At 46.9% G+C, this 26976-nt stretch overlaps 7 non-coding genes across 7 annotated transcripts; all 7 read left to right on the top strand.

Annotated features, from left to right (window-relative positions):
* The first annotated feature begins 10125 nt into the window (after positions 1-10125).
* Positions 10126-10197, top strand: TRNAG-UCC (transfer RNA glycine (anticodon UCC)). The gene has a single exon. It is a non-coding gene; the product is annotated as a tRNA-Gly (tRNA).
* Positions 10198-13322: 3125 nt separating this feature from the next.
* TRNAG-UCC (transfer RNA glycine (anticodon UCC)) lies at positions 13323-13394 on the top strand. Its single transcript has one exon. It is a non-coding gene; the product is annotated as a tRNA-Gly (tRNA).
* A 6323-nt stretch (positions 13395-19717) lies between these two features.
* Positions 19718-19789, top strand: TRNAG-UCC (transfer RNA glycine (anticodon UCC)). Its single transcript has one exon. It is a non-coding gene; the product is annotated as a tRNA-Gly (tRNA).
* Positions 19790-21321: 1532 nt separating this feature from the next.
* Positions 21322-21393, top strand: TRNAG-UCC (transfer RNA glycine (anticodon UCC)). Its single transcript has one exon. It is a non-coding gene; the product is annotated as a tRNA-Gly (tRNA).
* Positions 21394-22913: 1520 nt separating this feature from the next.
* Positions 22914-22985, top strand: TRNAG-UCC (transfer RNA glycine (anticodon UCC)). The gene has a single exon. It is a non-coding gene; the product is annotated as a tRNA-Gly (tRNA).
* Positions 22986-24507: 1522 nt separating this feature from the next.
* On the top strand, positions 24508-24579 carry TRNAG-UCC (transfer RNA glycine (anticodon UCC)). The gene has a single exon. It is a non-coding gene; the product is annotated as a tRNA-Gly (tRNA).
* A 1532-nt stretch (positions 24580-26111) lies between these two features.
* Positions 26112-26183, top strand: TRNAG-UCC (transfer RNA glycine (anticodon UCC)). Its single transcript has one exon. It is a non-coding gene; the product is annotated as a tRNA-Gly (tRNA).
* Positions 26184-26976: the final 793 nt, after the last annotated feature.

Raw genomic sequence — 26976 nt, 5'->3', positions numbered from 1 at the left:
TCGTTTCCACGCTGGCAGAGCGGAAAACAGCAGGCTTGTGCCAGCTTTTTGTGGGAAGAGACTGCTCAACTATCGGTCTCTGCTCAAAGTCAGGGAGACAGATGGTCAGAGAATCAACTCTACACTTCAAAGGAAATGATGCACAGTTATGACCATTAAAGAAAGATGGGACCCTCGCACTTCTTTCTGAGCCTGCTTGGAACGTTATTATTCCCTTTTTTTGTCCTGCTATTATCAATCTCCTGTGAATTTCGTGGAGCTGTTTTCTTTCTCTACCCTGCTGTTTTTCCCTTGCTGCCAAAATATGCTTATTTCAATGATTTGAACTGCTGCTTTCCCTTTCTCCTTTTCTGCGCAGCTTTTGCATTGGTTTCAATCTCCAGTTCCTTAGCAGTTGCAAGAACTTTTTTCCTGATTTTCATGTTGGTCTGTAAACCAAAAATACCTCTGATATTGGTGCAATATAGTCATTGAACTCAGGGTTGTGATGTCTAGAGTTTAAAAAAAACATATGCCATGGAGAGTTGGTGGTATAGTGGTGAGCATAGCTGCCTTCCAAGCAGTTGACCCGGGTTCGATTCCTGGCCAACGCAGTGCTAATATTTATACATTAAGCAAGCTGTAGCTATTCTATCGCAATATGTTAAAAAAAAGAGAAATATCTTGACCAGATTACTCAGCTATTAGATAAATAATAAACAAAGACATAGGCAGGCATCCCAAAAGCCCCGTCTGCGACTTTCTATGTCCTGAAATTTTTATATTTTACAAACAGCAGTCACCACTCACAACTGCTGGTAATAAATGGGCTGCAGGGGGGCAGGCAATGAAACGGCTAAGCCCTTCTGCCCGACCAGCCTTTAGAACTGCAGAATCTCTGCAGTAAAAAGTGTTTCAGGTCAATATCTCTCCCCTGGAAAAAATGTGCGAGACCCACCACCGATAAATGTGGCAAAAGTCCCCAACATTTTCTGCATATTTGTGCTTTTACCTGAAAGCAGCGCCACCTTGTAGTCATCGCAGGCAACTGCAGCATACAACCAAATTTATCCGAGAGCAAGGTGAAAGAAACCCAAGGGAACAGCCCCTGTCTGCAGCAGGAAGGTTGGCTGCTTCGAATGGACAGAACTTCCAGTCCTAAGTCCACTCACGTCCCGAACGCTAACAAACGCTCATACCGGGCAAGCCCTCACCGGGTGCACCTCTGGCTCCCAGGTAAGGCCAAAACCTGAGCATAGTAGCGCAGGATCACAGAGAAGGAGCGGGTGGGGGTGCTTCTGTCTTGACAAAGGCGTGACATGGCTAGTGACTGAGAGGGCCTTGACTTTCCCCTATGACTGACTGTGAGAGGGGAAGGCGAAGATTTTCTGCACCCAGCATGCCTTGTGACATTCTTAGGCAAATGAGGTGAGAGCCCTGCCAGAATAGCTCCAGCGATCCCATGCCACTCCTCTGAAGGCTCCTGATCTGCATAACCACAGCATTTTGAACAGGAACCAGAGTGGCGCAGCGTAAGCGTGCTGGGCCCATAACCCAGAGGTCGATGGATCGAAACCATCCTCTGCTAGCATGGATTGATTTTTTTTCTTGTGAGGACCACTCTCTCGTTTCCACGCTGCCAGAGCGGAAAACAGCAGGCTTGTGCCAGCTTTTTGTGGGAAGAGACTGCTCAACTATCGGTCTCTGCTCAAAGTCAGGGAGACAGATGGTCAGAGAATCAACCCTACACTTCAAAGGAAATGATGCACAGTTATGACCATAAAAGAAAGATGGGACCCTCGCACTTCTTTCTGAGCCTGCTTGGAACGTTATTATTCCCTTTTTTTGTCCTGCTATTATCAATCTCCTGTGAATTTCGTGGAGCTGTTTTCTTTCTCTACCCTGCTGTTTTTCCCTTGCTGCCAATATATGCTTATTTCAATGATTTGAACTGCTGCTTTCCCTTTCTCCTTTTCTGCGCAGCTTTTGCATTGGTTTCAATCTCCAGTTCCTTAGCAGTTGCAAGAACTTTTTTCCTGATTTTCATGTTGGTCTGTAAACCAAAAATACCTCTGATACTGGTGCAATATAGTCATTGAACTCAGGGTTGTGATGTCTAGAGTTTAAAAAAAACATATGCTATGGAGCGTTGGTGTTATAGTGGTGAGCATAGCTGCCTTCCAAGCAGTTGACCCGGGTTTGATTCCCGGCCAACGCAGTGCTAATATTTATACATTAAGCAAGCTGTAGCTATTCTAACGCAATATGTTAAAAAAAAGAGAAATATCTTGACCAGATTACTCAGCTATTAGATAAATAATAAACAAAGACATAGGCAGGCATCCCAAAAGCCCCGTCTGCGACTTTCTATGTCCTGAAATTTTTATATTTTACAAACAGCAGTCACCACTCACAACTGCTGGTAATAAATGGGCTGCAGGGGGGCAGGCAATGAAACGGCTAAGCCCTTCTGCCCGACCAGCCTTTAGAACTGCAGAATCTCTGCAGTAAAAAGTGTTTCAGGTCAATATCTCTCCCCTGGAAAAAATGTGCGAGACCCACCACCGATAAATGTGGCAAAAGTCCCCAACATTTTCTGCATATTTGTGCTCTTACCTGAAAGCAGCGCCACCTTGTAGTCATCGCAGGCAACTGCAGCATACAACCAAATTTATCCGAGAGCAAGGTGAAAGAAACCCAAGGGAACAGCCCCTGTCTGCAGCAGGAAGGTTGGCTGCTTCGAATGGACAGAACTTCCAGTCCTAAGTCCACTCACGTCCCAAACGCTCATACCGGGCAAGCCCTCACCGGGTGCACCTCTGGCTCCCAGGTAAGGCCAAAACCTGAGCATGGTAGCGCAGGATCACAGAGAAGGAGCGGGTGGGGGTGCTTCTGTCTTGACAAAGGCGTGACATGGCTAGTGACTGAGAGGGCCTTGACTTTCCCCTATGACTGACTGTGAGAGGGGAAGGTGAAGATTTTCTGCACCCAGCATGCCTTGTGACATTCTTAGGCAAATGAGGTGAGAGCCCTGCCAGAATAGCTCCAGCGATCCCATGCCACTCCTCTGAAGGCTCCTGATCTGTATAACCACAGCATTTTGAGCAGGAAGCAGAGTGGCGCAGCGGAAGCGTGCTGGGCCCATACCCCAGAGGTCCATGGATCGAAACCATCCTCTGCTAGCATGGATTGATTTTTTTTCTTGTGAGGACCACTCTCTCGTTTCCACGCTGCCAGAGCGGAAAACAGCAGGCTTGTGCCAGCTTTTTGTGGGAAGAGACTGCTCAACTATCGGTCTCTGCTCAAAGTCAGGGAGACAGATGGTCAGAGAATCAACCCTACACTTCAAAGGAAATGATGCACAGTTATGACCATTAACGAAAGATGGGACCCTCGCACTTCTTTCTGAGGCTGCTTGGAACGTTATTATTCCCTTTTTTTGTACTGCTATTATCAATCTCCTGTGAATTTCGTGGAGCTGTTTTCTTTCTCTACCCTGCTGTTTTTCCCTTGCTGCCAATATATCTTATTTCAATGATTTGAACTGCTGCTTTCCCTTTCTCCTTTTCTGCGCAGCTTTTGCATTGGTTTCAATCTCCAGTTCCTTAGCAGTTGCAAGAACTTTTTTCCTGATTTTCATGTTGGTCTGTAAACCAAAAATACCTCTGATACTGGTGCAATATAGTCATTGAACTCAGGGTTGTGATGTCTAGAGTTTAAAAAAAACATATGCCACGGAGCGTTGGTGGTATAGTGGTGAGCATAGCTGCCTTCCAAGAAGTTGACCCGGGTTCGATTCCCGGCCAACGCAGTGCTAATATTTATACATTAAGCAAGCTGTAGCTATTTTAACGCAATATGTTAAAAAAAAGAGAAATATCTTGACCAGATCACTCAGCTATTAGATAAATAATAAACAAAGACATAGGCAGGCATCCCAAAAGCCCCGTCTGCGACTTTCTATGTCCTGAAATTTTTATATTTTACAAACAGCAGTCACCACTCACAACTGCTGGTAATAAATGGGCTGCAGGGGGGCAGGCAATGAAACGGCTAAGCCCTTCTGCTCGACCAGCCTTTAGAACTGCAGCATCTCTGCAGTAAAAAGTGTTTCAGGTCAATATCTCTCCCCTGGAAAAAATGTGCGAGACCCACCACCGATAAATGTGGCAAAAGTCCCCAACATTTTCTGCATATTTGTGCTCTTACCTGAAAGCAGCGCCACCTTGTAGTCATCACAGGCAACTGCAGCATACAACCAAATTTATCCGAGAGCAAGGTGAAAGAAACCCAAGGGAACAGCCCCTGTCTGCAGCAGGAAGGTTGGCTGCTTCGAATGGACAGAACTTCCAGTCCTAAGTCCACTAACGTCCCAAACGCTCATACCGGGCAATCCCTCACCGGGTGCACCTCTGGCTCCCAGGTAAGGCCAAAACCTGAGCATGGTAGCGCAGGATCACAGAGAAGGAGCGGGTGGGGGTGCTTCTGTCTTGACAAAGGCGTGATATGGCTAGTGACTGAGAGGGCCTTGACTTTCCCCTATGACTGACTGTGAGAGGGGAAGGCGAAGATTTTCTGCACCCAGCATGCCTTGTGACATTCTTAGGCAAATGAGGTGAGAGCCCTGCCAGAATAGCTCCAGCGATCCCATGCCACTCCTCTGAAGGCTCCTGATCTGCATAACCACAGGATTTTGAGCAGGAAGCAGAGTGGCGCAGCGGAATCGTGCTGGGCCCATAACCCAGAGGTCGATGGATCGAAACCATCCTCTGCTAGCATGGATTGAATTTTTTTCTTGTGAGGACCACTCTCTCGTTTCCACGCTGGCAGAGCGGAAAACAGCAGGCTTGTGCCAGCTTTTTGTGGGAAGAGACTGCTCAACTATCGGTCTCTGCTCAAAGTCAGGGAGACAGATGGTCAGAGAATCAACTCTACACTTCAAAGGAAATGATGCACAGTTATGACCATTAAAGAAAGATGGGACCCTCGCACTTCTTTCTGAGCCTGCTTGGAACGTTATTATTCCCTTTTTTTGTCCTGCTATTATCAATCTCCTGTGAATTTCGTGGAGCTGTTTTCTTTCTCTACCCTGCTGTTTTTCCCTTGCTGCCAAAATATGCTTATTTCAATGATTTGAACTGCTGCTTTCCCTTTCTCCTTTTCTGCGCAGCTTTTGCATTGGTTTCAATCTCCAGTTCCTTAGCAGTTGCAAGAACTTTTTTCCTGATTTTCATGTTGGTCTGTAAACCAAAAATACCTCTGATACTGGTGCAATATAGTCATTGAACTCAGGGTTGTGATGTCTAGAGTTTAAAAAAAACATATGCCATGGAGCGTTGGTGGTATAGTGGTGAGCATAGCTGCCTTCCAAGCAGTTGACCCGGGTTCGATTCCTGGCCAACGCAGTGCTAATATTTATACATTAAGCAAGCTGTAGCTATTCTATCGCAATATGTTAAAAAAAAGAGAAATATCTTGACCAGATTACTCAGCTATTAGATAAATAATAAACAAAGACTTAGGCAGGCATCCCAAAAGCCCCGTCTGCGACTTTCTATGTCCTGAAATTTTTATATTTTACAAACAGCAGTCACCACTCACAACTGCTGGTAATAAATGGGCTGCAGGGGGGCAGGCAATGAAACGGCTAAGCCCTTCTGCCCGACCAGCCTTTAGAACTGCAGAATCTCTGCAGTAAAAAGTGTTTCAGGTCAATATCTCTCCCCTGGAAAAAATGTGCGAGACCCACCACCGATAAATGTGGCAAACGTCCCCATCATTTTCTGCATATTTGTGCTCTTACCTGAAAGCAGCGCCACCTTGTAGTCATCGCAGGCAACTGCAGCATACAACCAAATTTATCCGAGAGCAAGGTGAAAGAAACCCAAGGGAACAGCCCCTGTCTGCAGCAGGAAGGTTGGCTGCTTCGAATGGACAGAACTTCCAGGCCTAAGTCCACTCACGTCCCGAACGCTCCCAAACGCTCATACCGGGCAAGCCCTCACCGGGTGCACCTCTGGCTCCCAGGTAAGGCCAAAACCTGAGCATGGTAGCGCAGGATCACAGAGAAGGAGCGGGTGGGGGTGCTTCTGTCTTGACAAAGGCGTGACATGGCTAGTGACTGAGAGGGCCTTGACTTTCCCCTATGACTGACTGTGAGAGGGGAAGGCGAAGATTTTCTGCACCCAGCATGCCTTGTGACATTCTTAGGCAAATGAGGTGAGAGCCCTGCCAGAATAGCTCCAGCGATCCCATGCCACTCCTCTGAAGGCTCCTGATCTGCATAACCACAGCATTTTGAACAGGAAGCAGAGTGGCGCAGCGGAAGCGTGCTGGGCCCATAACCCAGAGGTCGATGGATCGAAACCATCCTCTGCTAGCATGGATTGATTTTTTTTCTTGTGAGGACCACTCTCTCGTTTCCACGCTGCCAGAGCGGAAAACAGCAGGCTTGTGCCAGCTTTTTGTGGGAAGAGACTGCTCAACTATCGGTCTCTGCTCAAAGTCAGGGAGACAGATGGTCAGAGAATCAACCCTACACTTCAAAGGAAATGATGCACAGTTATGACCATTAAAGAAAGATGGGACCCTCGCACTTCTTTCTGAGCCTGCTTGGAACGTTATTATTCCCTTTTTTTGTCCTGCTATTATCAATCTCCTGTGAATTTCGTGGAGCTGTTTTCTTTCTCTACCCTGCTGTTTTTCCCTTGCTGCCAATATATGCTTATTTCAATGATTTGAACTGCTGCTTTCCCTTTCTCCTTTTCTGCGCAGCTTTTGCATTGGTTTCAATCTCCAGTTCCTTAGCAGTTGCAAGAACTTTTTTCCTGATTTTCATGTTGGTCTGTAAACCAAAAATACCTCTGATACTGGTGCAATATAGTCATTGAACTCAGGGTTGTGATGTCTAGAGTTTAAAAAAAACATATGCCATGGAGCGTTGGTGTTATAGTGGTGAGCATAGCTGCCTTCCAAGCAGTTGACCCGGGTTTGATTCCCGGCCAACGCAGTGCTAATATTTATACATTAAGCAAGCTGTAGCTATTCTAACGCAATATGTTAAAAAAAAGAGAAATATCTTGACCAGATTACTCAGCTATTAGATAAATAATAAACAAAGACATAGGCAGGCATCCCAAAAGCCCCGTCTGCGACTTTCTATGTCCTGAAATTTTTATATTTTACAAACAGCAGTCACCACTCACAACTGCTGGTAATAAATGGGCTGCAGGGGGGCAGGCAATGAAACGGCTAAGCCCTTCTGCCCGACCAGCCTTTAGAACTGCAGAATCTCTGCAGTAAAAAGTGTTTCAGGTCAATATCTCTCCCCTGGAAAAAATGTGCGAGACCCACCACCGATAAATGTGGCAAAAGTCCCCAACATTTTCTGCATATTTGTGCTCTTACCTGAAAGCAGCGCCACCTTGTAGTCATCGCAGGCAACTGCAGCATACAACCAAATTTATCCGAGAGCAAGGTGAAAGAAACCCAAGGGAACAGCCCCTGTCTGCAGCAGGAAGGTTGGCTGCTTCGAATGGACAGAACTTCCAGTCCTAAGTCCACTCACGTCCCGAACGCTCCCAAACACTCATACTGGGCAAGCCCTCACCGGGTGCACCTCTGGCTCCCAGGTAAGGCCAAAACCTGAGCATGGTAGCGCAGGATCACAGAGAAGGAGCGGGTGGGGGTGCTTCTGTCTTGACAAAGGCGTGACATGGCTAGTAAATGAGAGGGCCTTGACTTTCCCCTATGACTGACTGTGAGAGGGGAAGGCGAAGATTTTCTGCACCCAGCATGCCTTGTGACATTCTTAGGCAAATGAGGTGAGAGCCCTGCCAGAATAGCTCCAGCGATCCCATGCCACTCCTCTGAAGGCTACTGATCTGCATAACCACAGCATTTTGAACAGGAAGCAGAGTGGCGCAGCGGAAGCGTGCTGGGCCCATAACCCAGAGGTCGATGGATCGAAACCATCCTCTGCTAGCATGGATTGATTTTTTTTCTTGTGAGGACCACTCTCTCGTTTCCACGCTGCCAGAGCGGAAAACAGCAGGCTTGTGCCAGCTTTTTGTGGGAAGAGACTGCTCAACTATCGGTCTCTGCTCAAAGTCAGGGAGACAGATGGTCAGAGAATCAACCCTACACTTCAAAGGAAATGATGCACAGTTATGACCATTAAAGAAAGATGGGACCCTCGCACTTCTTTCTGAGCCTGCTTGGAACGTTATTATTCCCTTTTTTTGTCCTGCTATTATCAATCTCCTGTGAATTTCGTGGAGCTGTTTTCTTTCTCTACCCTGCAGTTTTTCCCTTGCTGCCAATATATGCTTATTTCAATGATTTGAACTGCTGCTTTCCCTTTCTCCTTTTCTGTGCAGCTTTTGCATTGGTTTCAATCTCCAGTTCCTTAGCAGTTGCAAGAACTTTTTTCCTGATTTTCATGTTGGTCTGTAAACCAAAAATACCTCTGATACTGGTGCAATATAGTCATTGAACTCAGGGTTGTGATGTCTAGAGTTTAAAAAAAACATATACCATGGAGCGTTGGTGGTATAGTGGTGAGCATAGCTGCCTTCCAAGCAGTTGACCCGGGTTTGATTCCCGGCTAACGCAGTGCTAATATTTATACATTAAGCAAGCTGTAGCTATTCTAACGCAATATGTTTAAAAAAAAGAGAAATATCTTGACCAGATTACTCAGCTATTAGATAAATAATAAACAAAGACATAGGCAGGCATCCCAAAAGCCCTGTCTGCGACTTTCTATGTCCTGAAATTTTTATATTTTACAAACAGCAGTCACCACTCACAACTGCTGGTAATAAATGGGCTGCAGGGGGGCAGGCAATGAAACGGCTAAGCCCTTCTGCCCGACCAGCCTTTAGAACTGCAGAATCTCTGCAGTAAAAAGTGTTTCAGGTCAATATCTCTCCCCTGGAAAAAATGTGCGAGACCCACCACCGATAAATGTGGCAAAAGTCCCCAACATTTTCTGCATATTTGTGCTCTTACCTGAAAGCAGCGCCACCTTGTAGTAATCGCAGGCAACTGCAGCATACAACCAAATTTATCCGAGAGCAAGGTGAAAGAAACCCAAGGGAACAGCCCCTGTCTGCAGCAGGACGGTTGGCTGCTTCGAATGGACAGAACTTCCAGTCCTAAGTCCACTCACGTCCCAAACGCTCCCAAACGCTCATACCGGGCAAGCCCTCACCGGGTGCACCTCTGGCTCCCAGGTAAGGCCAAAACCTGAGCATGGTAGCGCAGGATCACAGAGAAGGAGCGGGTGGGGGTGCTTCTGTCTTGACAAAGGCGTGACATGGCTAGTGACTGAGAGGGCCTTGACTTTCCCCTATGACTGACTGTGAGAGGGGAAGGTGAAGATTTTCTGCACCCAGCATGCCTTGTGACATTCTTAGGCAAATGAGGTGAGAGCCCTGCCAGAATAGCTCCAGCGATCCCATGCCACTCCTCTGAAGGCTCCTGATCTGCATAACCATAGCATTTTGAGCAGGAAGCAGAGTGGCGCAGCGGAAGCGTGCTGGGCCCATAACCCAGAGGTCGATGGATCGAAACCATCCTCTGCTAGCATGGATTGATTTTTTTTCTTGTGAGGACCAATCTCTCGTTTCCACGCTGCCAGAGCGGAAAAAAGCAGGCTTGTGCCAGCTTTTTGTGGGAAGAGACTGCTCAACTATTGGTCTCTGCTCAAAGTCAGGGAGACAGATGGTCAGAGAATCAACCCTACACTTCAAAGGAAATGATGCACAGTTATGACCATTAACGAAAGATGGGACCCTCGCACTTCTTTCTGAGGCTGCTTGGAACGTTATTATTCCCTTTTTTTGTCCTGCTATTATCAATCTCCTGTGAATTTCGTGGAGCTGTTTTCTTTCTCTACCCTGCTGTTTTTCCCTTGCTGCCAATATATGCTTATTTCAATGATTTGAACTGCTGCTTTCCCTTTCTCCTTTTCTGCGCAGCTTTTGCATTGGTTTCAATCTCCAGTTCCTTAGCAGTTGCAAGAACTTTTTTCCTGATTTTCATGTTGGTCTGTAAACCAAAAATACCTCTGATACTGGTGCAATATAGTCATTGAACTCAGGGTTGTGATGTCTAGAGTTTAAAAAAAACATATGCCACGGAGCGTTGGTGGTATAGTGGTGAGCATAGCTGCCTTCCAAGCAGTTGACCTGGGTTCGATTCCCGGCCAACGCAGTGCTAATATTTATACATTAAGCAAGCTGTAGCTATTCTAACGCAATATGTTAAAAAAAAGAGAAATATCTTGACCAGATTATTCAGCTATTAGATAAATAATAAACAAAGACATAGGCAGGCATCCCAAAAGCCCCGTCTGCGACTTTCTATGTCCTGAAATTTTTATATTTTACAAACAGCAGTCACCACTCACAACTGCTGGTAATAAATGGGCTGCAGGGGGGCAGGCAATGAAACGGCTAAGCCCTTCTGCCCGACCAGCCTTTAGAACTGCAGCATCTCTGCAGTAAAAAGTGTTTCAGGTCAATATCTCTCCCCTGGAAAAAATGTGCGAGACCCACCACCGATAAATGTGGCAAAAGTCCCCAACATTTTCTGCATATTTGTGCTCTTACCTGAAAGCAGCGCCACCTTGTAGTCATCGCAGGCAACTGCAGCATACAACCAAATTTATCCGAGAGCAAGGTGAAAGAAACCCAAGGGAACAGCCCCTGTCTGCAGCAGGAAGGTTGGCTGCTTCGAATGGACAGAACTTCCAGTCCTAAGTCCACTCACGTCCCGAACGCTCATACCGGGCAAGCCCTCACCGGGTGCACCTCTGGCTCCCAGGTAAGGCCAAAACCTGAGCATGGTAGCGCAGGATCACAGAGAAGGAGCGGGTGGGGGTGCTTCTGTCTTGACAAAGGCGTGACATGGCTAGTGACTGAGAGGGCCTTGACTTTCCCCTATGACTGACTGTGAGAGGGGAAGGTGAAGATTTTCTGCACCCAGCATGCCTTGTGACATTCTTAGGCAAATGAGGTGAGAGCCCTGCCAGAATAGCTCCAGCGATCCCATGCCACTCCTCTGAAGGCTCCTGATCTGCATAACCACAGCATTTTGAGCAGGAAGCAGAGTGGCGCAGCGGAAGCGTGCTGGGCCCATACCCCAGAGGTCCATGGATCGAAACCATCCTCTGCTAGCATGGATTGATTTTTTTTCTTGTGAGGACCACTCTCTCGTTTCCACGCTGCCAGAGCGGAAAACAGCAGGCTTGTGCCAGCTTTTTGTGGGAAGAGACTGCTCAACTATCGGTCTCTGCTCAAAGTCAGGGAGACAGATGGTCAGAGAATCAACCGTACACTTCAAAGGAAATGATGCACAGTTATGACCATTAACGAAAGATGGGACCCTCGCACTTCTTTCTGAGGCTGCTTGGAACGTTATTATTCCCTTTTTTTGTACTGCTATTATCAATCTCCTGTGAATTTCGTGGAGCTGTTTTCTTTCTCTACCCTGCTGTTTTTCCCTTGCTGCCAATATATCTTATTTCAATGATTTGAACTGCTGCTTTCCCTTTCTCCTTTTCTGCGCAGCTTTTGCATTGGTTTCAATCTCCAGTTCCTTAGCAGTTGCAAGAACTTTTTTCCTGATTTTCATGTTGGTCTGTAAACCAAAAATACCTCTGATACTGGTGCAATATAGTCATTGAACTCAGGGTTGTGATGTCTAGAGTTTAAAAAAAACATATGCCACGGAGCGTTGGTGGTATAGTGGTGAGCATAGCTGCCTTCCAAGCAGTTGACCCGGGTTCGATTCCCGGCAAACGCAGTGCTAATATTTATACATTAAGCAAGCTGTAGCTATTTTAACGCAATATGTTAAAAAAAAGAGAAATATCTTGACCAGATCACTCAGCTATTAGATAAATAATAAACAAAGACATAGGCAGGCATCCCAAAAGCCCCGTCTGCGACTTTCTATGTCCTGAAATTTTTATATTTTACAAACAGCAGTCACCACTCACAACTGCTGGTAATAAATGGGCTGCAGGGGGGCAGGCAATGAAACGGCTAAGCCCTTCTGTCCGACCAGCCTTTAGAACTGCAGCATCTCTGCAGTAAAAAGTGTTTCAGGTCAATATCTCTCCCCTGGAAAAAATGTGCGAGACCCACCACCGATAAATGTGGCAAAAGTCCCCAACATTTTCTGCATATTTGTGCTCTTACCTGAAAGCAGCGCCACCTTGTAGTCATCGCAGGCAACTGCAGCATACAACCAAATTTATCCGAGAGCAAGGTGAAAGAAACCCAAGAGAACAGCCCCTGTCTGCAGCAGGAAGGTTGGCTGCTTCGAATGGACAGAACTTCCAGTCCTAAGTCCACACACGTCCCGAACGCTCCCAAACGCTCATACCGGGCAAGCCCTCACCGGGTGCACCTCTGGCTCCCAGGTAAGGCCAAAACCTGAGCATGGTAGCGCAGGATCACAGAGAAGGAGCGGGTGGGGGTGCTTCTGTCTTGACAAAGGCGTGATATGGCTAGTGACTGAGAGGGCCTTGACTTTCCCCTATGACTGACTGTGAGAGGGGAAGGCGAAGATTTTCTGCACCCAGCATGCCTTGTGACATTCTTAGGCAAATGAGGTGAGAGCCCTGCCAGAATAGCTCCAGCGATCCCATGCCACTCCTCTGAAGGCTCCTGATCTGCATAACCACAGGATTTTGAGCAGGAAGCAGAGTGGCGCAGCGGAAGCGTGCTGGGCCCATAACCTAGAGGTCGATGGATCGAAACCATCCTCTGCTAGCATGGATTGAATTTTTTTCTTGTGAGGACCACTCTCTCGTTTCCACGCTGGCAGAGCGGAAAACAGCAGGCTTGTGCCAGCTTTTTGTGGGAAGAGACTGCTCAACTATCGGTCTCTGCTCAAAGTCAGGGAGACAGATGGTCAGGGAATCAACTCTACACTTCAAAGGAAATGATGCACAGTTATGACCATTAACGAAAGATGGGACCCTCGCACTTCTTTCTGAGGCTGCTTGGAACGTTATTATTCCCTTTTTTTGTCCTGCTATTATCAATCTCCTGTGAATTTCGTGGAGCTGTTTTCTTTCTCTACCCTGCTGTTTTTCCCTTGCTGCCAATATATGCTTATTTCAATGATTTGAACTGCTGCTTTCCCTTTCTCCTTTTCTGCGCAGCTTTTGCATTGGTTTCAATCTCCAGTTCCTTAGCAGTTGCAAGAACTTTTTTCCTGATTTTCATGTTGGTCTGTAAACCAAAAATACCTCTGATACTGGTGCAATATAGTCATTGAACTCAGGGTTGTGATGTCTAGAGTTTAAAAAAAACATATGCCACGGAGCGTTGGTGGTATAGTGGTGAGCATAGCTGCCTTCCAAGCAGTTGACCTGGGTTCGATTCCCGGCCAACGCAGTGCTAATATTTATACATTAAGCAAGCTGTAGCTATTCTAACGCAATATGTTAAAAAAAAGAGAAATATCTTGACCAGATTATTCAGCTATTAGATAAATAATAAACAAAGACATAGGCAGGCATCCCAAAAGCCCCGTCTGCGACTTTCTATGTCCTGAAATTTTTATATTTTACAAACAGCAGTCACCACTCACAACTGCTGGTAATAAATGGGCTGCAGGGGGGCAGGCAATGAAACGGCTAAGCCCTTCTGCCCGACCAGCCTTTAGAACTGCAGCATCTCTGCAGTAAAAAGTGTTTCAGGTCAATATCTCTCCCCTGGAAAAAATGTGCGAGACCCACCACCGATAAATGTGGCAAAAGTCCCCAACATTTTCTGCATATTTGTGCTCTTACCTGAAAGCAGCGCCACCTTGTAGTCATCGCAGGCAACTGCAGCATACAACCAAATTTATCCGAGAGCAAGGTGAAAGAAACCCAAGGGAACAGCCCCTGTCTGCAGCAGGAAGGTTGGCTGCTTCGAATGGACAGAACTTCCAGTCCTAAGTCCACTCACGTCCCGAACGCTCATACCGGGCAAGCCCTCACCGGGTGCACCTCTGGCTCCCAGGTAAGGCCAAAACCTGAGCATGGTAGCGCAGGATCACAGAGAAGGAGCGGGTGGGGGTGCTTCTGTCTTGACAAAGGCGTGACATGGCTAGTGACTGAGAGGGCCTTGACTTTCCCCTATGACTGACTGTGAGAGGGGAAGGTGAAGATTTTCTGCACCCAGCATGCCTTGTGACATTCTTAGGCAAATGAGGTGAGAGCCCTGCCAGAATAGCTCCAGCGATCCCATGCCACTCCTCTGAAGGCTCCTGATCTGCATAACCACAGCATTTTGAGCAGGAAGCAGAGTGGCGCAGCGGAAGCGTGCTGGGCCCATACCCCAGAGGTCCATGGATCGAAACCATCCTCTGCTAGCATGGATTGATTTTTTTTCTTGTGAGGACCACTCTCTCGTTTCCACGCTGCCAGAGCGGAAAACAGCAGGCTTGTGCCAGCTTTTTGTGGGAAGAGACTGCTCAACTATCGGTCTCTGCTCAAAGTCAGGGAGACAGATGGTCAGAGAATCAACCCTACACTTCAAAGGAAATGATGCACAGTTATGACCATTAACGAAAGATGGGACCCTCGCACTTCTTTCTGAGGCTGCTTGGAACGTTATTATTCCCTTTTTTTGTACTGCTATTATCAATCTCCTGTGAATTTCGTGGAGCTGTTTTCTTTCTCTACCCTGCTGTTTTTCCCTTGCTGCCAATATATCTTATTTCAATGATTTGAACTGCTGCTTTCCCTTTCTCCTTTTCTGCGCAGCTTTTGCATTGGTTTCAATCTCCAGTTCCTTAGCAGTTGCAAGAACTTTTTTCCTGATTTTCATGTTGGTCTGTAAACCAAAAATACCTCTGATACTGGTGCAATATAGTCATTGAACTCAGGGTTGTGATGTCTAGAGTTTAAAAAAAACATATGCCACGGAGCGTTGGTGGTATAGTGGTGAGCATAGCTGCCTTCCAAGCAGTTGACCCGGGTTCGATTCCCGGCAAACGCAGTGCTAATATTTATACATTAAGCAAGCTGTAGCTATTTTAACGCAATATGTTAAAAAAAAGAGAAATATCTTGACCAGATCACTCAGCTATTAGATAAATAATAAACAAAGACATAGGCAGGCATCCCAAAAGCCCCGTCTGCGACTTTCTATGTCCTGAAATTTTTATATTTTACAAACAGCAGTCACCACTCACAACTGCTGGTAATAAATGGGCTGCAGGGGGGCAGGCAATGAAACGGCTAAGCCCTTCTGTCCGACCAGCCTTTAGAACTGCAGCATCTCTGCAGTAAAAAGTGTTTCAGGTCAATATCTCTCCCCTGGAAAAAATGTGCGAGACCCACCACCGATAAATGTGGCAAAAGTCCCCAACATTTTCTGCATATTTGTGCTCTTACCTGAAAGCAGCGCCACCTTGTAGTCATCGCAGGCAACTGCAGCATACAACCAAATTTATCCGAGAGCAAGGTGAAAGAAACCCAAGAGAACAGCCCCTGTCTGCAGCAGGAAGGTTGGCTGCTTCGAATGGACAGAACTTCCAGTCCTAAGTCCACACACGTCCCGAACGCTCCCAAACGCTCATACCGGGCAAGCCCTCACCGGGTGCACCTCTGGCTCCCAGGTAAGGCCAAAACCTGAGCATGGTAGCGCAGGATCACAGAGAAGGAGCGGGTGGGGGTGCTTCTGTCTTGACAAAGGCGTGATATGGCTAGTGACTGAGAGGGCCTTGACTTTCCCCTATGACTGACTGTGAGAGGGGAAGGCGAAGATTTTCTGCACCCAGCATGCCTTGTGACATTCTTAGGCAAATGAGGTGAGAGCCCTGCCAGAATAGCTCCAGCGATCCCATGCCACTCCTCTGAAGGCTCCTGATCTGCATAACCACAGGATTTTGAGCAGGAAGCAGAGTGGCGCAGCGGAAGCGTGCTGGGCCCATAACCTAGAGGTCGATGGATCGAAACCATCCTCTGCTAGCATGGATTGAATTTTTTTCTTGTGAGGACCACTCTTTCGTTTCCACGCTGGCAGAGCGGAAAACAGCAGGCTTGTGCCAGCTTTTTGTGGGAAGAGACTGCTCAACTATCGGTCTCTGCTCAAAGTCAGGGAGACAGATGGTCAGGGAATCAACTCTACACTTCAAAGGAAATGATGCACAGTTATGACCATTAAAGAAAGATGGGACCCTCGCACTTCTTTCTGAGCCTGCTTGGAACGTTATTATTCCCTTTTTTTGTCCTGCTATTATCAATCTCCTGTGAATTTCGTGGAGCTGTTTTCTTTCTCTACCCTGCTGTTTTTCCCTTGCTGCCAAAATATGCTTATTTCAATGATTTGAACTGCTGCTTTCCCTTTCTCCTTTTCTGCGCAGCTTTTGCATTGGTTTCAATCTCCAGTTCCTTAGCAGTTGCAAGAACTTTTTTCCTGATTTTCATGTTGGTCTGTAAACCAAAAATACCTCTGATACTGGTGCAATATAGTCATTGAACTCAGGGTTGTGATGTCTAGAGTTTAAAAAAAACATATGCCATGGAGAGTTGGTGGTATAGTGGTGAGCATAGCTGCCTTCCAAGCAGTTGACCCGGGTTCGATTCCTGGCCAACGCAGTGCTAATATTTAAACATTAAGCAAGCTGTAGCTATTCTATCGCAATATGTTAAAAAAAAGAGAAATATCTTGACCAGATTACTCAGCTATTAGATAAATAATAAACAAAGACATAGGCAGGCATCCCAAAAGCCCCGTCTGCGACTTTCTATGTCCTGAAATTTTTATATTTTACAAACAGCAGTCACCACTCACAACTGCTGGTAATAAATGGGCTGCAGGGGGGCAGGCAATGAAACGGCTAAGCCCTTCTGCCCGACCAGCCTTTAGAACTGCAGAATCTCTGCAGTAAAAAGTGTTTCAGGTCAATATCTCTCCCCTGGAAAAAATGTGCGAGACCCACCACCGATAAATGTGGCAAAAGTCCCCAACATTTTCTGCATATTTGTGCTTTTACCTGAAAGCAGCGCCACCTTGTAGTCATCGCAGGCAACTGCAGCATACAACCAAATTTATCCGAGAGCAAGGTGAAAGAAACCCAAGGGAACAGCCCCTGTCTGCAGCAGGAAGGTTGGCTGCTTCGAATGGACAGAACTTCCAGTCCTAAGTCCACTCACGTCCCGAACGCTCCCAAACGCTCATACCGGGCAAGCCCTCACCGGGTGCACCTCTGGCTCCCAGGTAAGGCCAAAACCTGAGCATGGTAGCGCAGGATCACAGAGAAGGAGCGGGTGGGGGTGCTTCTGTCTTGACAAAGGCGTGACATGGCTAGTGACTGAGAGGGCCTTGACTTTCCCCTATGACTGACTGTGAGAGGGGAAGGCGAAGATTTTCTGCACCCAGCATGCCTTGTGACATTCTTAGGCAAATGAGGTGAGAGCCCTGCCAGAATAGCTCCAGCGATCCCATGCCACTCCTCTGAAGGCTCCTGATCTGCATAACCACAGCATTTTGAACAGGAAGCAGAGTGGCGCAGCGGAAGCGTGCTGGGCCCATAACCCAGAGGTCGATGGATCGAAACCATCCTCTGCTAGCATGGATTGATTTTTTTTCTTGTGAGGACCACTCTCTCGTTTCCACGCTGCCAGAGCGGAAAACAGCAGGCTTGTGCCAGCTTTTTGTGGGAAGAGACTGCTCAACTATCGGTCTCTGCTCAAAGTCAGGGAGACAGATGGTCAGAGAATCAACCCTACACTTCAAAGGAAATGATGCACAGTTATGACCATTAAAGAAAGATGGGACCCTCGCACTTCTTTCTGAGCCTGCTTGGAACGTTATTATTCCCTTTTTTTGTCCTGCTATTATCAATCTCCTGTGAATTTCGTGGAGCTGTTTTCTTTCTCTACCCTGCTGTTTTTCCCTTGCTGCCAATATATGCTTATTTCAATGATTTGAACTGCTGCTTTCCCTTTCTCCTTTTCTGCGCAGCTTTTGCATTGGTTTCAATCTCCAGTTCCTTAGCAGTTGCAAGAACTTTTTTCCTGATTTTCATGTTGGTCTGTAAACCAAAAATACCTCTGATACTGGTGCAATATAGTCATTGAACTCAGGGTTGTGATGTCTAGAGTTTAAAAAAAACATATGCTATGGAGCGTTGGTGTTATAGTGGTGAGCATAGCTGCCTTCCAAGCAGTTGACCCGGGTTTGATTCCCGGCCAACGCAGTGCTAATATTTATACATTAAGCAAGCTGTAGCTATTCTAACGCAATATGTTAAAAAAAAGAGAAATATCTTGACCAGATTATTCAGCTATTAGATAAATAATAAACAAAGACATAGGCAGGCATCCCAAAAGCCCCGTCTGCGACTTTCTATGTCCTGAAATTTTTATATTTTACAAACAGCAGTCACCACTCACAACTGCTGGTAATAAATGGGCTGCAGGGGGGCAGGCAATGAAACGGCTAAGCCCTTCTGCCCGACCAGCCTTTAGAACTACAGCATCTCTGCAGTAAAAAGTGTTTCAGGTCAATATCTCTCCCCTGGAAAAAATGTGCGAGACCCACCACCGATAAATGTGGCAAAAGTCCCCAACATTTTCTGCATATTTGTGCTCTTACCTGAAAGCAGCGCCACCTTGTAGTCATCGCAGGCAACTGCAGCATACAACCAAATTTATCCGAGAGCAAGGTGAAAGAAACCCAAGGGAACAGCCCCTGTCTGCAGCAGGAAGGTTGGCTGCTTCGAATGGACAGAACTTCCAGTCCTAAGTCCACTCACGTCCCGAACGCTCATACCGGGCAAGCCCTCACCGGGTGCACCTCTGGCTCCCAGGTAAGGCCAAAACCTGAGCATGGTAGCGCAGGATCACAGAGAAGGAGCGGGTGGGGGTGCTTCTGTCTTGACAAAGGCGTGACATGGCTAGTGACTGAGAGGGCCTTGACTTTCCCCTATGACTGACTGTGAGAGGGGAAGGCGAAGATTTTCTGCACCCAGCATGCCTTGTGACATTCTTAGGCAAATGAGGTGAGCGCCCTGCCAGAATAGCTCCAGCGATCCCATGCCACTCCTCTGAAGGCTCCTGATCTGCATAACCACAGCATTTTGAGTAGGAAGCAGAGTGGCGCAGCGGAAGCGTGCTGGGCCCATAACCCAGAGGTCGATGGATCGAAACCATCCTCTGCTAGCATGGATTGATTTTTTTTCTTGTGAGGACCACTCTCTCGTTTCCACGCTGCCAGAGCGGAAAAAAGCAGGCTTGTGCCAGCTTTTTGTGGGAAGAGACTGCTCAACTATCGGTCTCTGCTCAAAGTCAGGGAGACAGATGGTCAGAGAATCAACCCTACACTTCAAAGGAAATGATGCACAGTTATGACCATTAACGAAAGATGGGACCCTCGCACTTCTTTCTGAGGCTGCTTGGAACGTTATTATTCCCTTTTTTTGTCCTGCTATTATCAATCTCCTGTGAATTTCGTGGAGCTGTTTTCTTTCTCTACCCTGCTGTTTTTCCCTTGCTGCCAATATATGCTTATTTCAATGATTTGAACTGCTGCTTTCCCTTTCTCCTTTTCTGCGCAGCTTTTGCATTGGTTTCAATCTCCAGTTCCTTAGCAGTTGCAAGAACTTTTTTCCTGATTTTCATGTTGGTCTGTAAACCAAAAATACCTCTGATACTGGTGCAATATAGTAATTGAACTCAGGGTTGTGATGTCTAGAGTTTAAAAAAAACATATGCCCCGGAGCGTTGGTGGTATAGTGGTGAGCATAGCTGCCTTCCAAGCAGTTGACCCGGGTTTGATTCCCGGCCAACGCAGTGCTAATATTTATACATTAAGCAAGCTGTAGCTATTCTAACGCAATATGTTAAAAAAAAGAGAAATATCTTGACCAGATTACTCAGCTATTAGATAAATAATAAACAAAGACATAGGCAGGCATCCCAAAAGCCCCGTCTGCGACTTTCTATGTCCTGAAATTTTTATATTTTACAAACAGCAGTCACCACTCACAACTGCTGGTAATAAATGGGCTGCAGGGGGGCAGGCAATGAAACGGCTAAGCCCTTCAGCCCGACCAGCCTTTAGAACTGCAGAATCTCTGCAGTAAAAAGTGTTTCAGGTCAATATCTCTCCCCTGGAAAAAATGTGCGAGACCCACCACCGATAAATGTGGCAAAAGTCCCCAACATTTTCTGCATATTTGTGCTCTTACCTGAAAGCAGCGCCACCTTGTAGTCATCGCAGGCAACTGCAGCATACAACCAAATTTATCCGAGAGCAAGGTGAAAGAAACCCAAGGGAACAGCCCCTGTCTGCAGCAGGAAGGTTGGCTGCTTCGAATGGACAGAACTTCCAGTCCTAAGTCCACTCACGTCCCGAATGCTCCCAAACGCTCATACCGGGCAAGCCCTCACCGGGTGCACCTCTGGCTCCCAGGTAAGGCCAAAACCTGAGCATGGTAGCGCAGGATCACAGAGAAGGAGCGGGTGGGGGTGCTTCTGTCTTGACAAAGGCGTGACATGGCTAGTAAATGAGAGGGCCTTGACTTTCCCCTATGACTGACTGTGAGAGGGGAAGGCGAAGATTTTCTGCACCCAGCATGCCTTGTGACATTCTAAGGCAAATGAGGTGAGAGCCCTGCCAGAATAGCTCCAGCGATCCCATGCCACTCCTCTGAAGGCTACTGATCTGCATAACCACAGCATTTTGAACAGGAAGCAGAGTGGCGCAGCGGAAGCGTGCTGGGCCCATAACCCAGAGGTCGATGGATCGAAACCATCCTCTGCTAGCATGGATTGATTTTTTTTCTTGTGAGGACCACTCTCTCGTTTCCACGCTGCCAGAGCGGAAAACAGCAGGCTTGTGCCAGCTTTTTGTGGGAAGAGACTGCTCAACTATCGGTCTCTGCTCAAAGTCAGGGAGACAGATGGTCAGAGAATCAACCCTACACTTCAAAGGAAATGATGCACAGTTATGACCATTAAAGAAAGATGGGACCCTCGCACTTCTTTCTGAGCCTGCTTGGAACGTTATTATTCCCTTTTTTTGTCCTGCTATTATCAATCTCCTGTGAATTTCGTGGAGCTGTTTTCTTTCTCTACCCTGCTGTTTTTCCCTTGCTGCCAATATATGCTTATTTCAATGATTTGAACTGCTGCTTTCCCTTTCTCCTTTTCTGCGCAGCTTTTGCATTGGTTTCAATCTCCAGTTCCTTAGCAGTTGCAAGAACTTTTTTCCTGATTTTCATGTTGGTCTGTAAACCAAAAATACCTCTGATACTGGTGCAATATAGTCATTGAACTCAGGGTTGTGATGTCTAGAGTTTAAAAAAAACATATACCACGGAGCGTTGGTGGTATAGTGGTGAGCATAGCTGCCTTCCAAGCAGTTGACCCGGGTTTGATTCCCGGCCAACGCAGTGCTAATATTTATACATTAAGCAAGCTGTAGCTATTCTAACGCAATATGTTAAAAAAAAGAGAAATATCTTGACCAGATTACTCAGCTATTATATAAATAATAAACAAAGACATAGGCAGGCATCCCAAAAGCCCTGTCTGCGACTTTCTATGTCCTGAAATTTTTATATTTTACAAACAGCAGTCACCACTCATAACTGCTGGTAATAAATGGGCTGCAGGGGGGCAGGCAATGAAACGGCTAAGCCCTTCTGCCCGACCAGCCTTTAGAACTGCAGAATCTCTGCAGTAAAAAGAGTTTCAGGTCAATATCTCTCCCCTGGAAAAAATGTGCGAGACCCACCACCGATAAATGTGGCAAAAGTCCCCAACATTTTCTGCATATTTGTGCTCTTACCTGAAAGCAGCGCCATCTTGTAGTCATCGCAGGCAACTGCAGCATACAACCAAATTTATCCGAGAGCAAGGTGAAAGAAACCCAAGGGAACAGCCCCTGTCTGCAGCAGGAAGGTTGGCTGCTTCGAATGGACAGAACTTCCAGTCCTAAGTCCACTCACGTCCCAAACGCTCATACCGGGCAAGCCCTCACCGGGTGCACCTCTGGCTCCCAGGTAAGGCCAAAACCTGAGCATGGTAGCGCAGGATCACAGAGAAGGAGCGGGTGGGGGTGCTTCTGTCTTGACAAAGGCGTGACATGGCTAGTGACTGAGAGGGCCTTGACTTTCCCCTATGACTGACTGTGAGAGGGGAAGGTGAAGATTTTCTAGACCCAGCATGCCTTGTGACATTCTTAGGCAAATGAGGTGAGAGCCCTGCCAGAATAGCTCCAGCGATCCCATGCCACTCCTCTGAAGGCTCCTGATCTGCATAACCACAGCATTTTGAGCAGGAAGCAGAGTGGCGCAGCGGAAGCGTGCTGGGCCCATTCCCCAGAGGTCCATGGATCGAAACCATCCTCTGCTAGCATGGATTGATTTTTTTTCTTGTGAGGACCACTCTCTCGTTTCCACGCTGCCAGAGCGGAAAACAGCAGGCTTGTGCCAGCTTTTTGTGGGAAGAGACTGCTCAACTATCGGTCTCTGCTCAAAGTCAGGGAGACAGATGGTCAGAGAATCAACCCTACACTTCAAAGGAAATGATGCACAGTTATGACCATTAACGAAAGATGGGACCCTCGCACTTCTTTCTGAGGCTGCTTGGAACGTTATTATTCCCTTTTTTTGTACTGCTATTATCAATCTCCTGTGAATTTCGTGGAGCTGTTTTCTTTCTCTACCCTGCTGTTTTTCCCTTGCTGCCAATATATCTTATTTCAATGATTTGAACTGCTGCTTTCCCTTTCTCCTTTTCTGCGCAGCTTTTGCATTGGTTTCAATCTCCAGTTCCTTAGCAGTTGCAAGAACTTTTTTCCTGATTTTCATGTTGGTCTGTAAACCAAAAATACCTCTGATACTGGTGCAATATAGTCATTGAACTCAGGGTTGTGATGTCTAGAGTTTAAAAAAACATATGCCACGGAGCGTTGGTGGTATAGTGGTGAGCATAGCTGCCTTCCAAGCAGTTGACCCGGGTTCGATTCCCGGCCAACGCAGTGCTAATATTTATACATTAAGCAAGCTGTAGCTATTTTAACGCAATATGTTAAAAAAAAGAGAAATATCTTGACCAGATCACTCAGCTATTAGATAAATAATAAACAAAGACATAGGCAGGCATCCCAAAAGCCCCGTCTGCGACTTTCTATGTCCTGAAATTTTTATATTTTACAAACAGCAGTCACCACTCACAACTGCTGGTAATAAATGGGCTGCAGGGGGGCAGGCAATGAAACGGCTAAGCCCTTCTGCCCGACCAGCCTTTAGAACTACAGCATCTCTGCAGTAAAAAGTGTTTCAGGTCAATATCTCTCCCCTGGAAAAAATGTGCGAGACCCACCACCGATAAATGTGGCAAAAGTCCCCAACATTTTCTGCATATTTGTGCTCTTACCTGAAAGCAGCGCCACCTTGTAGTCATCGCAGGCAACTGCAGCATACAACCAAATTTATCCGAGAGCAAGGTGAAAGAAACCCAAGGGAACAGCCCCTGTCTGCAGCAGGAAGGTTGGCTGCTTCGAATGGACAGAACTTCCAGTCCTAAGTCCACTCACGTCCCGAACGCTCATACCGGGCAAGCCCTCACCGGGTGCACCTCTGGCTCCCAGGTAAGGCCAAAACCTGAGCATGGTAGCGCAGGATCACAGAGAAGGAGCGGGTGGGGGTGCTTCTGTCTTGACAAAGGCGTGACATGGCTAGTGACTGAGAGGGCCTTGACTTTCCCCTATGACTGACTGTGAGAGGGGAAGGCGAAGATTTTCTGCACCCAGCATGCCTTGTGACATTCTTAGGCAAATGAGGTGAGCGCCCTGCCAGAATAGCTCCAGCGATCCCATGCCACTCCTCTGAAGGCTCCTGATCTGCATAACCACAGCATTTTGAGTAGGAAGCAGAGTGGCGCAGCGGAAGCGTGCTGGGCCCATAACCCAGAGGTCGATGGATCGAAACCATCCTCTGCTAGCATGGATTGATTTTTTTTCTTGTGAGGACCACTCTCTCGTTTCCACGCTGCCAGAGCGGAAAAAAGCAGGCTTGTGCCAGCTTTTTGTGGGAAGAGACTGCTCAACTATCGGTCTCTGCTCAAAGTCAGGGAGACAGATGGTCAGAGAATCAACCCTACACTTCAAAGGAAATGATGCACAGTTATGACCATTAACGAAAGATGGGACCCTCGCACTTCTTTCTGAGGCTGCTTGGAACGTTATTATTCCCTTTTTTTGTCCTGCTATTATCAATCTCCTGTGAATTTCGTGGAGCTGTTTTCTTTCTCTACCCTGCTGTTTTTCCCTTGCTGCCAATATATGCTTATTTCAATGATTTGAACTGCTGCTTTCCCTTTCTCCTTTTCTGCGCAGCTTTTGCATTGGTTTCAATCTCCAGTTCCTTAGCAGTTGCAAGAACTTTTTTCCTGATTTTCATGTTGGTCTGTAAACCAAAAATACCTCTGATACTGGTGCAATATAGTAATTGAACTCAGGGTTGTGATGTCTAGAGTTTAAAAAAAACATATGCCCCGGAGCGTTGGTGGTATAGTGGTGAGCATAGCTGCCTTCCAAGCAGTTGACCCGGGTTTGATTCCCGGCCAACGCAGTGCTAATATTTATACATTAAGCAAGCTGTAGCTATTCTAACGCAATATGTTAAAAAAAAGAGAAATATCTTGACCAGATTACTCAGCTATTAGATAAATAATAAACAAAGACATAGGCAGGCATCCCAAAAGCCCCGTCTGCGACTTTCTATGTCCTGAAATTTTTATATTTTACAAACAGCAGTCACCACTCACAACTGCTGGTAATAAATGGGCTGCAGGGGGGCAGGCAATGAAACGGCTAAGCCCTTCAGCCCGACCAGCCTTTAGAACTGCAGAATCTCTGCAGTAAAAAGTGTTTCAGGTCAATATCTCTCCCCTGGAAAAAATGTGCGAGACCCACCACCGATAAATGTGGCAAAAGTCCCCAACATTTTCTGCATATTTGTGCTCTTACCTGAAAGCAGCGCCACCTTGTAGTCATCGCAGGCAACTGCAGCATACAACCAAATTTATCCGAGAGCAAGGTGAAAGAAACCCAAGGGAACAGCCCCTGTCTGCAGCAGGAAGGTTGGCTGCTTCGAATGGACAGAACTTCCAGTCCTAAGTCCACTCACGTCCCGAATGCTCCCAAACGCTCATACCGGGCAAGCCCTCACCGGGTGCACCTCTGGCTCCCAGGTAAGGCCAAAACCTGAGCATGGTAGCGCAGGATCACAGAGAAGGAGCGGGTGGGGGTGCTTCTGTCTTGACAAAGGCGTGACATGGCTAGTAAATGAGAGGGCCTTGACTTTCCCCTATGACTGACTGTGAGAGGGGAAGGCGAAGATTTTCTGCACCCAGCATGCCTTGTGACATTCTAAGGCAAATGAGGTGAGAGCCCTGCCAGAATAGCTCCAGCGATCCCATGCCACTCCTCTGAAGGCTACTGATCTGCATAACCACAGCATTTTGAACAGGAAGCAGAGTGGCGCAGCGGAAGCGTGCTGGGCCCATAACCCAGAGGTCGATGGATCGAAACCATCCTCTGCTAGCATGGATTGATTTTTTTTCTTGTGAGGACCACTCTCTCGTTTCCACGCTGCCAGAGCGGAAAACAGCAGGCTTGTGCCAGCTTTTTGTGGGAAGAGACTGCTCAACTATCGGTCTCTGCTCAAAGTCAGGGAGACAGATGGTCAGAGAATCAACCCTACACTTCAAAGGAAATGATGCACAGTTATGACCATTAAAGAAAGATGGGACCCTCGCACTTCTTTCTGAGCCTGCTTGGAACGTTATTATTCCCTTTTTTTGTCCTGCTATTATCAATCTCCTGTGAATTTCGTGGAGCTGTTTTCTTTCTCTACCCTGCTGTTTTTCCCTTGCTGCCAATATATGCTTATTTCAATGATTTGAACTGCTGCTTTCCCTTTCTCCTTTTCTGCGCAGCTTTTGCATTGGTTTCAATCTCCAGTTCCTTAGCAGTTGCAAGAACTTTTTTCCTGATTTTCATGTTGGTCTGTAAACCAAAAATACCTCTGATACTGGTGCAATATAGTCATTGAACTCAGGGTTGTGATGTCTAGAGTTTAAAAAAAACATATACCACGGAGCGTTGGTGGTATAGTGGTGAGCATAGCTGCCTTCCAAGCAGTTGACCCGGGTTTGATTCCCGGCCAACGCAGTGCTAATATTTATACATTAAGCAAGCTGTAGCTATTCTAACGCAATATGTTAAAAAAAAGAGAAATATCTTGACCAGATTACTCAGCTATTATATAAATAATAAACAAAGACATAGGCAGGCATCCCAAAAGCCCTGTCTGCGACTTTCTATGTCCTGAAATTTTTATATTTTACAAACAGCAGTCACCACTCATAACTGCTGGTAATAAATGGGCTGCAGGGGGGCAGGCAATGAAACGGCTAAGCCCTTCTGCCCGACCAGCCTTTAGAACTGCAGAATCTCTGCAGTAAAAAGAGTTTCAGGTCAATATCTCTCCCCTGGAAAAAATGTGCGAGACCCACCACCGATAAATGTGGCAAAAGTCCCCAACATTTTCTGCATATTTGTGCTCTTACCTGAAAGCAGCGCCATCTTGTAGTCATCGCAGGCAACTGCAGCATACAACCAAATTTATCCGAGAGCAAGGTGAAAGAAACCCAAGGGAACAGCCCCTGTCTGCAGCAGGAAGGTTGGCTGCTTCGAATGGACAGAACTTCCAGTCCTAAGTCCACTCACGTCCCAAACGCTCATACCGGGCAAGCCCTCACCGGGTGCACCTCTGGCTCCCAGGTAAGGCCAAAACCTGAGCATGGTAGCGCAGGATCACAGAGAAGGAGCGGGTGGGGGTGCTTCTGTCTTGACAAAGGCGTGACATGGCTAGTGACTGAGAGGGCCTTGACTTTCCCCTATGACTGACTGTGAGAGGGGAAGGTGAAGATTTTCTAGACCCAGCATGCCTTGTGACATTCTT

The sequence above is a fragment of the Pleurodeles waltl genome, unplaced genomic scaffold (genome assembly GCF_031143425.1).
Source record: "Pleurodeles waltl isolate 20211129_DDA unplaced genomic scaffold, aPleWal1.hap1.20221129 scaffold_69, whole genome shotgun sequence".
NCBI lineage: Eukaryota > Metazoa > Chordata > Amphibia > Caudata > Salamandridae > Pleurodeles > Pleurodeles waltl.
This window is presented reverse-complemented; position numbering and strand designations above follow the sequence as displayed.